Genomic DNA, 13451 nt, shown 5'->3' with positions numbered 1-13451 from the left:
AGGAAATTATCATCTCTACTAGTTCCCCATGGGATTGTACACCACACACTTCAGAGTGGCTATTTTGAATTGGCACATCACACACACACTCCTCAACATTTAGCGCTGATATTCATACATGTGCACGCACACACACACGATACCCCTAAATGAGGATGGACAAAGCAGAGCCCTGGTGAGGATGGAGTGGTGGAATAATAAACGAGTGTCCTCTGAGAGATGAGCGTGTCTCAGTGAGCTCCTGATTGATGTCTGGATTAGAGGGAGGAAGAGAGGGAACATGGGAGGAAGAGGAAGAGAGAAGGGTGCGTGGCAAGCTTTGATGTTTCCCGCCGGCTTCTCAAAATGTCAGCTGGAATCCAAAATGGCTGAAGAGAAGCTTGTGTGTGTGTGTTTCATAACAATTACACACACACACACACACAAACACACACACACACACACACCACACACACACACACACACACACACACACACACATACAACTCTGCTCTGACATTCTGTCATTCTCACTTCCCGGAGCTCCGCACATATAATCTTTTGCTTTACATTGTGTGTAAGGCAATGTTCATACAGCATGTTATACAGTATGTTCATCATCAGGGGGGATGATCATGTGTGTGAGAGGGGTTGTTGTGTCTGTGATGCTCCCTTAGGAAAGTTACAGAAATCGCCATCTGGTATCTAATCATGGGAAAGGGTAGGTTTCAAAATGGTACCCTACTGTATTACCCATCTAGTGCATTACTTTTGACCAGAGCCCTATGTAGGGAATAGGGTGCCATTTGGGATGAGGCATAAGTCAATGCTGATGATGGTCTTCTCTCTTCTTTGTGGGCAGTGAAGTCAGGGTTGGCTGTGGGTGTTTCACTGGGCGTTACGATGAGAGGAGAAATCTGTAAAGTGAACAATTAATAGAAGATGAAATATCTCCAAATTGGGTGTTTGCTGGTTTAAAAAGTATCATTTTGTGATATAGTTTAGATCGGTAGTTTGCAGACACTAACTGAGTGAATCGATTCTGTTGTATTATATCTGCATGTGGTAAGTGATTGGTAGCTAGCTATCTTTTTTTCAAGAAAAGCAACGAAAAAAATGAAGTCGGGGTAAAAAGCGAACAGTAAAATGCTTCTCTTCTCTTGTTCTCTTGATTTCTGTTTTCTGTATGTATATTTTTCTTTCCGACTACCCTAAAAAATACTGTCACGTTGTGGTCTCTGAATGTTTGTGTTTTAATTTATTTGTGGTTTGCCAAAATGAAGATTTTGAAGCATGTCGCAGGTATTGTCACAGAAAAAGAGAAAAATAAATCCGAACTAAGAATGATGATGTGTATCTGTGTCAGAAGGGTGTTCAGGTGTATATTTTGTGGGAGACTTTCAAGGAACCAGATTAAGAAGGACTAGATAATGATGTCATAAAGCCTCAACATTCTCCAGGAAGTAATCTGTCACAAGGAGCAGAACTCTATGGAGCTCAATGGAACTGAAGGATCAGTCAACTCTTGGCTCTCACATGTATTTCCTACTCTCCTCTGTGATATCACCGATGTCCATCCTTCTTTCTCTGGTTCCGGACTGCGTTACTGCTTGGGTAGAAGTTGCCCTTAGGCACAGATCTAGGATCAGCTTACCCTGCCTAAACCCTAACCTTAACCATTAGAGTGGAATGCGCAAATCTGTTCCTAGATCAGTTTCTATGAGCAACTTCACCCTACTCCCGACGGAAGTGTCAGACCGAGGTCAACAGTTCAAAAGGTGAAAGGTCGTTGCAAGACCAAACAGGAATGTGCAATAAAAGTTACGGCTTATTGAAACTGACGAATGGACCTGGTTTTTTTTGCATTCACTCACATGATACACAAACATTTATCTATTTATCTCTTCTCTATCCAAGATCTTTGCTGTTTTTCATGTCATCATGACCAAACTAGAGTTGTGAGACTCAATGTCCAAGATCTTAGTTTTTTTCTTCCCCTTCCCCCTTCCCCTGGAGTAGTTTCGGTACATTGAATGAATAGTGGTTAACTGAGGCACAGCAAACAGTTTCCAATGTTAGGGTCTCTTTACCGAGCAATACTACACATTTATTAAACATTGACTTACTATTTTGAAACGTTTTCACCTTTTTCAGAGTGGAAGGTTCTTCCTTAAGAAGTCAACTGTTACTTAGTGCTACATACATTTTCTGTGTTATCTCTTGGCTTCTGTTGTGCTCCAGTTTCATATGAAAACACAGTATCTTTCTCCATTGTCTCAGATTCCATTAGCTAGCTCCAGTCTGAAGTGTTATCAGGTCTAGTTCAAGTGATATCAGAAGAGAACAGAACGTTCTCTATGATCTCTACTTGTCCTCTACTTGAGTGGGCACATTATTCTGTTCACGTTACTGTCTGTCCGTGTTTTCATCCTCTCTATGTGTGTGTGTGTGTGTGTGTGTGTGTGTGTGTGTGTGTGTGTGTGTGTGTGTGTGTGTTGTGTGTGTGTGTGTGTGTGTGTGTGTGTGTGTGTGTGTGTGTGTGTGTGTGTACGCATGTGTGTGTGTGCATGCACACGCTATGTCTCTTCAGTCACTCAGACACTGTAGCCATTAATACCACTTCATCATCTCACTATTGAGGAGGAAATAGATGTGACAGAGTGGTGTTTATATCCCAATCTGGGCACCGATTCACCACCCTCTACAACACAACACTTAGAAGTACTGTCAATTACCTTGACCCAGAAAAGACAAGAAGGAACCACTAATTAGGGGTAAAACATTTAGTAAAAAGACAAAAGGCTATCATGGAAATATTGCAGTTTTTCAATGGTTCTCTATCTAAGGGCCTTGGGCATGCCTTGTAAGGTAATGGTGCCATACCAAAACTTCAGAATACATACACAAACAGTGAAGTAGCTCAGGTCTATAGCTGACCCAGTGGACTGAGAGGGTGTTGAGTTAGGGAGGTTGAGAACAGGAGGGAGAGGAGGACGAGGTGCAGCACAGGGAGATAGTTTGGACAGAGTGGATGAGTAATAGCTTCGTACTGCAATAATACATCATTTTTATGGATGACTATCTGGAATGGATGACTATATCTTAAGGACTGCTGGTGTTGGACTGCCTTTATGTGTGTGTGTGTGAGACTCATTTGTGGGTTACGCAGAGTTCAGCACATCAAGGTCTAACTGATATAGTGTTAATTGATCCCTGAGCACACTTGTTTTTGTCTTTCTATCACCACTTAATTATATACAGTACCAGTCAATAGTTTGGACACAACTACTGAAGGGGTTTTCTTTATTTTTGCTATTTTCTACATTGTAGAATAATAGTGAAGACATCAAAACTATGTAATAACACATATGGAATCATGTACTAACCAAAAAGGTGTTAAACAAATTCAAAAATATTTTATATTTCAGATTCTTCAAAGTAGCCACCATTTGCCTTGATGACAGCTTTGTGCACTCTAGGCATTCTCTCAACCAGCTTCACCTGGAATGATTTTTCAACAGTCTTGTAAGAGTTCCCACTTACAGTACGCTGAGCACTTGTTGGCTACTTTTCCTACACTCTGCGGTCCAACTCATCCTAAACCTATCAATTAGGTTGAGGTCGGGGGATTGTGGAGGCCAGGTCATCTGATGCAGCACTCCATCACTCTCCTTCTTGATCAAATAGCCCTTACACAGCCTGGAGGTCTGTTGGGTCATTGTCCTGTTGAAAAACAAATTATAGTCCCACTAAGCCCAAACCAGAAGGGATGGCAAATCACTGCAGAATGCTGTGGTAGCCATGCTGGTTAAGTGTGCCTTGAATTCCAAAGAAATCCCAGACAGTGTCACCAGCAAAGCACCACCACACCATCATACCTCCTCCTCCATGGTTCACAGTGGGAACCACACATGCAGAGATCATCCGTTCACCTACTCTGTCTCACAAAGACATGGCGGTTGGAACCATCTAGAAGAAAAAGAAACGTACACCTATTAAGGCGAGGTGCTGGCTAGCAGAGTAGAAAACTTGAAAATAAAGGAGAGCCAAACATCTCAATTTGGACTCATCAGACCGAAGGACATGTTTCCACAGGTCTAATGTCMATTGCTTGTGTTTCTTCAAGCAAGTCTCTACTTCTTATTGGTGTCCTTTAGTAGTGGTTTCTTTGCAGCAATTGGACCATGAAGGCCTGATTCACACAGTCTCCTCTGAAAAGTTGATGTTGAGATGTGTCTGTTACTTGAACTCTATGAAGCGTTTATTTACGCTACAATTTCTGAGACTGGTAACTGTAATGAACGTATCCTCTGCAGCAGAGGTAACACTGGGTCTTCCATTCCTGTGGCGGTTCTCACGAGAGCCAGTTTCATCATAGCGCTTGATGGTTTTTGCGACTGCACTTGAAGAAACTTTCAAAGTTCTTGACATTTTCTGTATTGACATTTTCTGTATGTCTTAAAGTAATGATGGACTGTCGTTTCTCTTTGCTTATTTGAGCTGTTCTTGCCATAATATGGACTAGGTCTTTAACCAAATAGGGCTATCTTCTGTATACCACCCTACCTTGTCACAACCCAACTGATTGGCTCAAACGCATTAAGAAGGAAAGAAATTCCACAAATTAACTTTTAACAAGGCACACCTGTTAAATTGAAATGCATTCCTGGTGACTACATCATGAAGCTGGTTGAGAGAATGCCAAGCGTGTGCAAAGCTCTCATCAAGGAAAAGGGTGGCTACTTTGAAGAATCTCAAATATATTTTGATTTGTTTAACACTTTTTCGGTTACTACATGATTCCATATGTGTTATTTATATTGTGATGTATTCACTGTATTCTACAATGTAGAAAATAGCAAATATAAAGAAAAAAAAACCTTGAATGAGAACGTGTGTCCAAACTTTTGACTGGTACTGTATATATATAAGAGAGAGAGAGAGAGAGAGAGAGAGAGGAAGGAGAGAGAGAGGAGAGAGAGAGAGAGAGAGAGAGAGAGAAGAGAGAGAGAGAGAGAGAGAGAGAGAGAGAGAAGAGAGAGAGAGAGAGAGAGAGGAGAGAGAGAGAGAGAGAGAGAGAGAGAGAGAGAGAGAAGAGAGAGAGAGAGAGAGAGACGACAGACAGACAGACAGACAGACAGACAGACAGAGACAGACAGACAGACAGACGACAGACAGACAGACAGACAGACAGACAGACAGACAGACAGACAGACAGACAGAACAGACAGAAGACAGACAGACAGACAGACAGACAGACAGACAGAAGACAGACAGACAGACAGACAGACAGACAGACAGACAGACAGACAGACAGACAGACAGACAGACAGACAGACAGACAATTCATTAAAAGTAAAACAGTAACAGTAGAATTGCAATTGCAAGCTTGCTAAGGTATATCCAACCACCTTCCATATCACAAATCAAGCTAATTGGCTTCAATCTGTGATCAATTGTAGTGACTTTGATTAGTTCAGAATAAAAGCAGTTGTTCATAGAGGACCACTGCTTAGTAGAGCAATTCAAAGCAAAGAATCCACTATGGGCGGAAATGTTCTTTCAAAAGATCTACGAGATAAAGTTGCTGAAAGGCACAAGTCAGGGGATGGAAATAAAAACATTTCAAATGCTTTGTCTATCCCTCGGAGCACAGTTAAGACTATTAAGAAGTGGAAGGCGTATGGCGACGCCCAGACCCTGCATTGATCAGGCCGTCCCTCCAAACTGGATGACCAGGCAAGGAGGAAACTGATCAGAGAGGCTACCAATAAGCCAACGACGAGTTTGAAGGYGCTTTAGGCCTTTATGGCAAAGACTGGTCAATGTGTGCATGTGACTACAATACCTCAAGTGCTCCACAAATCTGGCCTCTGTGGGAGGGTGGAAAGAAAAAAAACACTCCTCAAAAAAGCCACATCAAGTCTCATTTGAGCTTTGCCAAAAAGCACATTGTAGATTCCAAGGCCAAGTGGCAAAAGGTGCTATGGTCAGATAAGACCAAAATTGAACTTTTTGGCCTGAATGCAAMACGATATGTCTAGCAAAAACCCAATACATCTTTCCACCTGAAGAACACCATGTCTACAGTAAAGAACACCAMATCTACAGTAAAGAACACCATGCCTACAGTAAAGAACACCATGCCTACAGTAAAGAACACAATGTCTACAGTAAAGAACACCATGCCTACAGTAAAGAACACCATGCCTACAGTAAAGAACATCATGCCTACAGTAAAGAACACCATGCCTACAGTAAAGCATGGTGTTCTTTAACTGTAGGCATGGTTGCTTTACTTGTAAGCATGGTGTCTCTTTATGTAGACATGGTGTTCTTTAACTGTAGGCATGGTGTTCTTTACTGTAGACATGGTGTTTCTTTACTGTAGGCATGGTGTTCTTTACTGTAGGCATGGTGTGCTTTTGTAGGCATGTGTTTTTACTGTAGACATGGTGTTCTTTACTGTAGGCATGGTGTTCTTTACTGTAGACATGGTGTTCTTTACTGTATGGCATGGGTGTTCTTTACTGTAGGCATGGGTGTTCTTTACTGTAGGATGGTGTGTTTTACTGTAGACATGGTGTTCTTTACTGTAGGCATGGTGTTTTTACTGTTTAAGCCATGGTGTTCTTTACTGTAGGCATGGTGTTCTTTACTGTAGGGATGGTGTTCTTTACTGTGGCATGTGTTATTAACTGTAGGCATGGTGTTCTTTACTGTAGGCATGTGTCTTTTACTGTAGGCATGGGTGGTTCTTACTGTAGGATGGTGTTCTTTACTGTAGACTTGTGTTCTTTACTGTAGGATGGTGTTCTTTACTGTAGGCATGGTGTTTCTTTCTGTAGATGTGGTGTTCTTTACTGTAGACATGGTGTTTCAGGTGGAAAGATGTATTGGGTTTTTGCTAGACATATCGTTTGCATTCAGGCCAAAAAAGTTAATTTTGGTCTTATCTGACCAGAGCCTTTTGCCACTGCGCCTTGGAATCTACAATGTGCTTTTTGGCAAAGCTCAAATGAACTTGATGTGGCTTTTTTGAGGAGTGTTTTTTTTCTTTCCACCCTCCCACAGAGGCCAGATTGTGGAGCACTTGAGGTATTGTAGTCACATGCACATTGACCAGCTCTTTGCCATAAAGCCTAAAGGCCTTCAAACTCGTCGTTGGCTTATTGGTAGCCTTCTGATCAGTTCCTCCTGCCTGGTCATCCAGTTTGGAGGACGGCCTGATCAATGCAGGGTGCTGGGCGCGCCATTAACGCCTTCCACTTCTTAATAGTCTTAACTGTGCTCCGAGGGATAGACAAAGCATTTGAAATGTTTTTATTTCCATCCCCGGACTTGTGCTTTCAGCAACTTTATCTCGTAGATCTTTTGAAAGAACATTTCCGCCCATAGTGGATTCTTTGCTTTGAATTGCCTACTAAGCAGTGGTCCTCTATGAACAACTGCTTTTATTCTGAACTAATCAAATCACTACAATTGATCACAGATTGAAGCCAATTAGCTTGATTTGTGATATGGAAGGTGGTTGGATATACCTTAGCAAGCTTGCAATTGCATTCTACTGTTACTGTTTTACTTTTAATGAATTTTGTCTGTCTGTCTCTGTCTGTCTGTTTCTGTCTGTCTGTCTGTCTGTCTGTCCTGTCTGTCTGTTGTCTGTCTGTCTGTCTGTCTGTCTGTCTGTCTGTCTGTCTGTCGTCTGTCTGTCTGTCTGTCTGTCGTCGTCTGTCTGCTGTCTCTGTCTTCTCTGCTCTCCCTCTCTCTCTCTCTCTCTCTGTCTCTCTCTCTCTCTCTCTCTCTCCTTCCTCTTTCTCTCTCTCTCTCTTCTCTCTCTCTCTCTCTCTCTCTCATCTCTCACTCCTCTCTCTTCTCTCTTCTCTCTTCCTCCTCTCTCTCTCTCTCTCTCTCTCTCTCTCTCTCTCATCTCTCTTCTCTCTGTCTCTCTCTCTCTCTTCTTATACCTACTTTATTATATATATCAGTATCTCAGTCATAAACGAATAAACATAAAACATAGACGTTACAACTAAATAAACGCTTCACTAGAGTTGGAAGTAATCATGACACATTGCTCAACATTGACACTATTTGGCAGAAAGCGACGACTCCATTCGTAGAATGAGGAGAATTATCTAGGCGTCGCAAATTCATGTGATGCTCAGACATAAACCATGTTACTGCAAAGTCAACATTCACTAAAGGACAACACACATAACTTTGAAACTGTTAAAGCTTACGAAAGACTCTAAGGACCTAATAGAGAGAAACACAAGCAATGGCATTAGACCTGTGGAAACATGTCTTCGGTCTGATGAGTCCAAATTGAGATGTTTGGCCTCTCCTTTATTTTCAAGTTTTCTACTCTGTCTAGCCAGCACCTCGCCTTATAGGTGTACGTTTCTTTTTCTTCTAGATGGTTCCAACCGCCATGTTCTTGTGAGACAGAGTGGTGAACGGATGATCTCTGCATGTGTGGTTCCCATGTGAACCATGGAGGAGGAGGTATGATGGTGTGGTGGTGTCTTTGCTGGTGACACTGTCTGGATTTCTTTGGAATTCAAGGCACACTTACCAGCATGGCTACCACAGCATTTGCAGTGATTTTGCCATCCCTTCTGGTTTGGGCTTAGTGGGACTATAATTGTTTTTCAACAGGACAATGACCCAACACGACCTCCAGGCGTGTAAGGGCTATTTGATCAAGAAGGAGAGTGATGGAGTGCTGCATCAGATGACCTGCCTCCACAATCCCCGACCTCAACCTAATTGATAGGTTTAGGATGAGTTGGACCGCAGAGTGTAGGGAAAAGTAGCCAACAATGCTCAGCGTACTGTAAGTGGAACTCTTACAAGACTTGTGAAAAATCATTCCAGGTGAAGCTGGTTTGAGAGACTGCCTAGAGTGCCACAAAGCTGTCATCAAGGCAAATGGTGGCTACTTTGAAGAATCTGAAAATATAAAATATTTTTGAATTTGTTTAACACCTTTTTGGTTACGTACATGATTCCATATGTGTTAATTACATATTTGATGTCTTCAACTCTTATTCTACAATGTGAAAATAGCAAAAATAAAGAAAACCCCTTCAGTAGTTTGTGTCCAAACTATTGACTGTACTGTATATAATTAAGTGGTATAGAAAGACAAAAACAAGTGTGCTCAGGATCAATTAACACTATATCAGTTAGACCTTGATGTGCTGAACTCTGCGTAACCCCAAATGAGTCTCACACACACACACATAAAGGCAGTCCAACACCAGCAGTCCTTAAATATAGTCATCCATTCCAGATAGTCATCCATAAAAATGATGTTATTATTGCAGTACGAAGCTATTACTCATCCACTCTGTCCAAACTATCTCCCTGTGCTGCACCTCGGTCCTCCTCTCCCTCCTGTTCTCAACCTCCTAACTCAACACCCTCTCAGTCCATCTGGGTCAGCTATAGACCTGAGCTACTTCACGTGTTTGTGTATGTATTCTGAAGTTTTGGTATGGCACCATTACCTTACAAGGCATGCCCAAGGCCTTAGATAGAGAGACCATTGAAAAACTGCAATATTTCATGATAGCCTTTTGTCTTTTTACTAAATGTTTTACCCCTAATTGTGGTTCCTTCTTGTCTTTTCTGGTCAAGGTAATTGACAGTACTTCTAAGTGTTGTGTTGTAGAGGGTGGTGAATCGGTGCCCAGATTGGGATATAAACACACTCTGTCACATCTATTTCCTCCTCAATAGTGAGATGATGAAGTGGTATTAATGGCTACAGTGTCTGAGTGACTGAAGAGACATAGCGTGTGCATGCACACACACACATGCGTACACACACACACCACACACACACACACACACACACACACACACACACACACACACACACACACAACACACACACACACACACACACACACACACAACACCACACACACACACACACACAACACACACACACACAACACACACACACACATAGAGAGGATGAAAACACGGACAGACAGTAACGTGAACAGAATAATGTGCCCACTCAAGTAGAGGACAAGTAGAGATCATAGAGACGTTCTGTTCTCTTCTGATATCACTTGAACTAGACCTGATAACACTTCAGACTGGAGCTAGCTAATGGAATCTTGAGAAATGGAGAAAGATACTGTGTTTCATATGAAATGGAGCACAACAGAAGCCAAGAGATAACACAGAAAATGTATGTACACTAAGAACAGTTGATTCTTAAGGAAGAACTTCCACTCTGAAAAAGGTGAAAACGTTTCAAAATGTAGTCAATGTTTTAATAAATGTTGTATATGCTCGGTAAAGAGCCCTAAATTGGAAACTGTTTGCTGTGCCTCAGTTAACCACTATTCATTCAATTACCGAAACTACTCCAGGGGAAGGGGAAGGGGAAGAAAAAAACTAAGATCTTGGACATTGAGTCTCACAACTCTAGTTTGTCATGATGACATGAAAAACAGCAAAGATCTTGGATAGAGAAGAGATAAATAGATAAATGTTTGTGTATCATGCTGAGTGAATGCAAAAAAAACCAGGTCCATTCGTCAGTTTCAATAAGCCGTAACTTTTATTGCACATTCCTGTTTGTCTTGCACGACCTTTCACCTTTGAACTGTTGACCTCGGTCTGACACTTCCGTGGAGTAGGGTGAAGTTGCGTCATAGAAACTGATCCTAGGAACAGATTTGCGCATTCCACTCTAATGGTTAAGGTAGGGTTAGGCAGGGTAAGCTGATCCTAGATCGTGCCTAAGGGCAACTTCTACCCAAGCAAGTACGCAGTCCGGAACCAGAGAAAGAAGGATGGACATCGGTGATATCACAGAGGAGCAGTAGGAAATACATGTGAGAGCCAAGAGTTGACTGATCCTTCAGTTCCATTGAGCTCCATAGAGTTCTGCTCCTTTGTGACAGATTACTTCCCTGGAGAATGTTGAGGCTTTATGACATCATTATCTAGTCCTTTTAATCTGGTTCCTTGAAAGTCTCCCACAAAATATACACCTGAACACCCTTCTGACACAGATACACCCTCACATTCTTAGTTCGGATTTATTTTTCTCTTTTTCTGTGACAATACCTGCGACATGCTTCAAAATCTTCATTTTGGCAAACCACAAATAAATTAAAACACAACATTCAGAGACCACAAGCGGTGACAGTATTTTTAGGGTAGTCGGAAGAAAAATATACATCAGAAAACAGAAATAGAGAACAAGAGAAAGAAGCATTTACTGTTCGCTTTTTACCCGACTTCATTTTTTTCGTTGCTTTTCTTGAAAAAAAGATAGCTAGCTACCAAACACACTTAACCACATGCAGATATAATACATAACAGAATGATTCACGCAGTAGTGTCTGCAAACTACCGTCTAAACTATAATCACAAAATGATACACTTTTAAACCAGCAAACACCAATTTGGAATATTTCATCTTCTATTAATTGTTCACTTTGACAGATTTTCCTCTCATGTAACGCCAGTGGAAACAACCACAGCCAACCCTGACTTCACTGCCCAAAAGAAGAGAGAAGACCATCATCAGCATTGACTTATGCTCCATCCCAAATGGCAACCCTATTCCCTACATAGGGCTCTGTGCCCAAGAAGTAATGCACTAGATGGGTAATACGTAGGTACCATTTGAAACCACCCTTTCCATGAGTTAGATCCAGATGGCGATTTCTGTAACTTTCCTAAGAGGACATACAACAAACAACCCCTTCACACACATGATTTCATCCCGTTGATGAACATACTGTAATAACATGCTGTATGAACATTGCCTTACACACAATTAAAGCAAAAAGATTTATGTGCGGAGCTCCGGGAAGTAGAATGACGAATGTCCAGAGCAGAGTTTGTGTTGAGTGTGTTTGTGTGTGTGTTTGGTGTGTTGTTGTGTGTTGTGTGGTTGTGCCTTGTGTGTGTTTGTGTGTGTGTGTGTGGTGTATTGTTATGAACACACACACACGAAGCTTCTCGTTCAGCCATTGGATTCCACTGACTTTTGAGAAGCGGCGGGAAACATCAAAGTCTGCCACGCACCCTTCTTCTCTTCCTCTTCTCCCATGTTCCCTCTCTTTCTCCCTCTAATCCAGACATCAATCAGGAGCTCACTGAGACACGCTCATCTCTCAGCAGGACACTCGTTTATCTATTTCCCACCACTCATCCTCACCAGGGCTCTGCTTTGTCCATCCTCATTAGGGGTATCGTGTTGTGTGCGTGCACATGTCAATGATATCTAGCGCTAAATGGTTGAGGAGTGTGTGTGTGATGTGCCAATCAAAATAGCCACTCTGAAAGTTGGTGGTGTACAATCCCATGGGGAAACTAGTAGAGATGATAGTTTCTCTGGTCAGGACATCATCATCATCACCATGTGTAAACACTCTCCATAAGTAATATGTACTAATACATTACTGGGCAATACTGACGGTAAAGAGATCAGCAGTAGTACAGTTTACCGATCCAGCACAGGACACAAATGAAAAAGCCAGTATGAGACACACACATGCATGAAAGCACACACACCTCTTCATCGTGCGCTGGTATTAGCGTCGACCATCTGGTATCTAAATCATGGAATATAGCTGCTGGCTTCTCCTACACATGATAATATGACGAGAGAGAGAGAGGGGGGGGGGGCTAGAAAAATTAGAGAAGAGGGGAAGAGAGGTGGAGAGAGAGAGAGAGAGCTAGAAAGATTAGGATGAAGAGGAAGAAGAGAGGTGGAGAGAGAAGAGTTCGTAGTTCTGCATCTCTCTTCATCGTACAGTCTCTTGTATAAAACAAAGTAATGTTTTTTTCTCCATTAGAAATCATAAACGTACGCAACACAGTGAGGTTCTAAATTTAGCCACCAAAGAGGGAGAGAACTGCATGACGTGGAAGAACGAAGATAGAAAGAGAGATAGAGAAACAGCTCTGCATACATTACAATCTTCATGTGCATTGAACTGTAAAACAGCGCAGTCAAAAGGAAAAGAAAGGAAACAGAGAGAAATACAGAGAAAAAGGAGATAAATAAGAGTAATAAGAAGATAAAGAAGAGATAAAAGAAGGTGGTATGCGTGAGTTGCCGTCTGCACAGCCGTCTAATTAAACATTCAACAGGCTGGTTTGTATGTAAATGATCAAGGCAGGCAGATGGGGGGGATGAAAGTTTTGACTACGATCAGTGAGTGTGGTGTCCAGCTTTGGAGAGAAGGCATGAGAGGGAGGCATGTAGTGGAGGGAAGGTGAGCAGGAGGGGGGGTAAAGGTGGAGAGGAGAATACATCGCACCTCTTTCAGTAGTCTTTCACATCTTTACGCCGCAATTCCACACATCAGTTTGTTCTGAATGTCCGGCAGTGTGTGTGGGTGTGTGTGTGTGCGTGTCGGAAAAATCCATGGCCCTGTGACACACCTCCACTGACAACCTCCACTGACGACACACCTCATCTGACC

The sequence above is a fragment of the Salvelinus sp. IW2-2015 genome, linkage group LG30 (assembly GCF_002910315.2).
Source record: "Salvelinus sp. IW2-2015 linkage group LG30, ASM291031v2, whole genome shotgun sequence".
Lineage (NCBI taxonomy): Eukaryota > Metazoa > Chordata > Actinopteri > Salmoniformes > Salmonidae > Salvelinus > Salvelinus sp. IW2-2015.
This window is presented reverse-complemented; position numbering follows the sequence as displayed.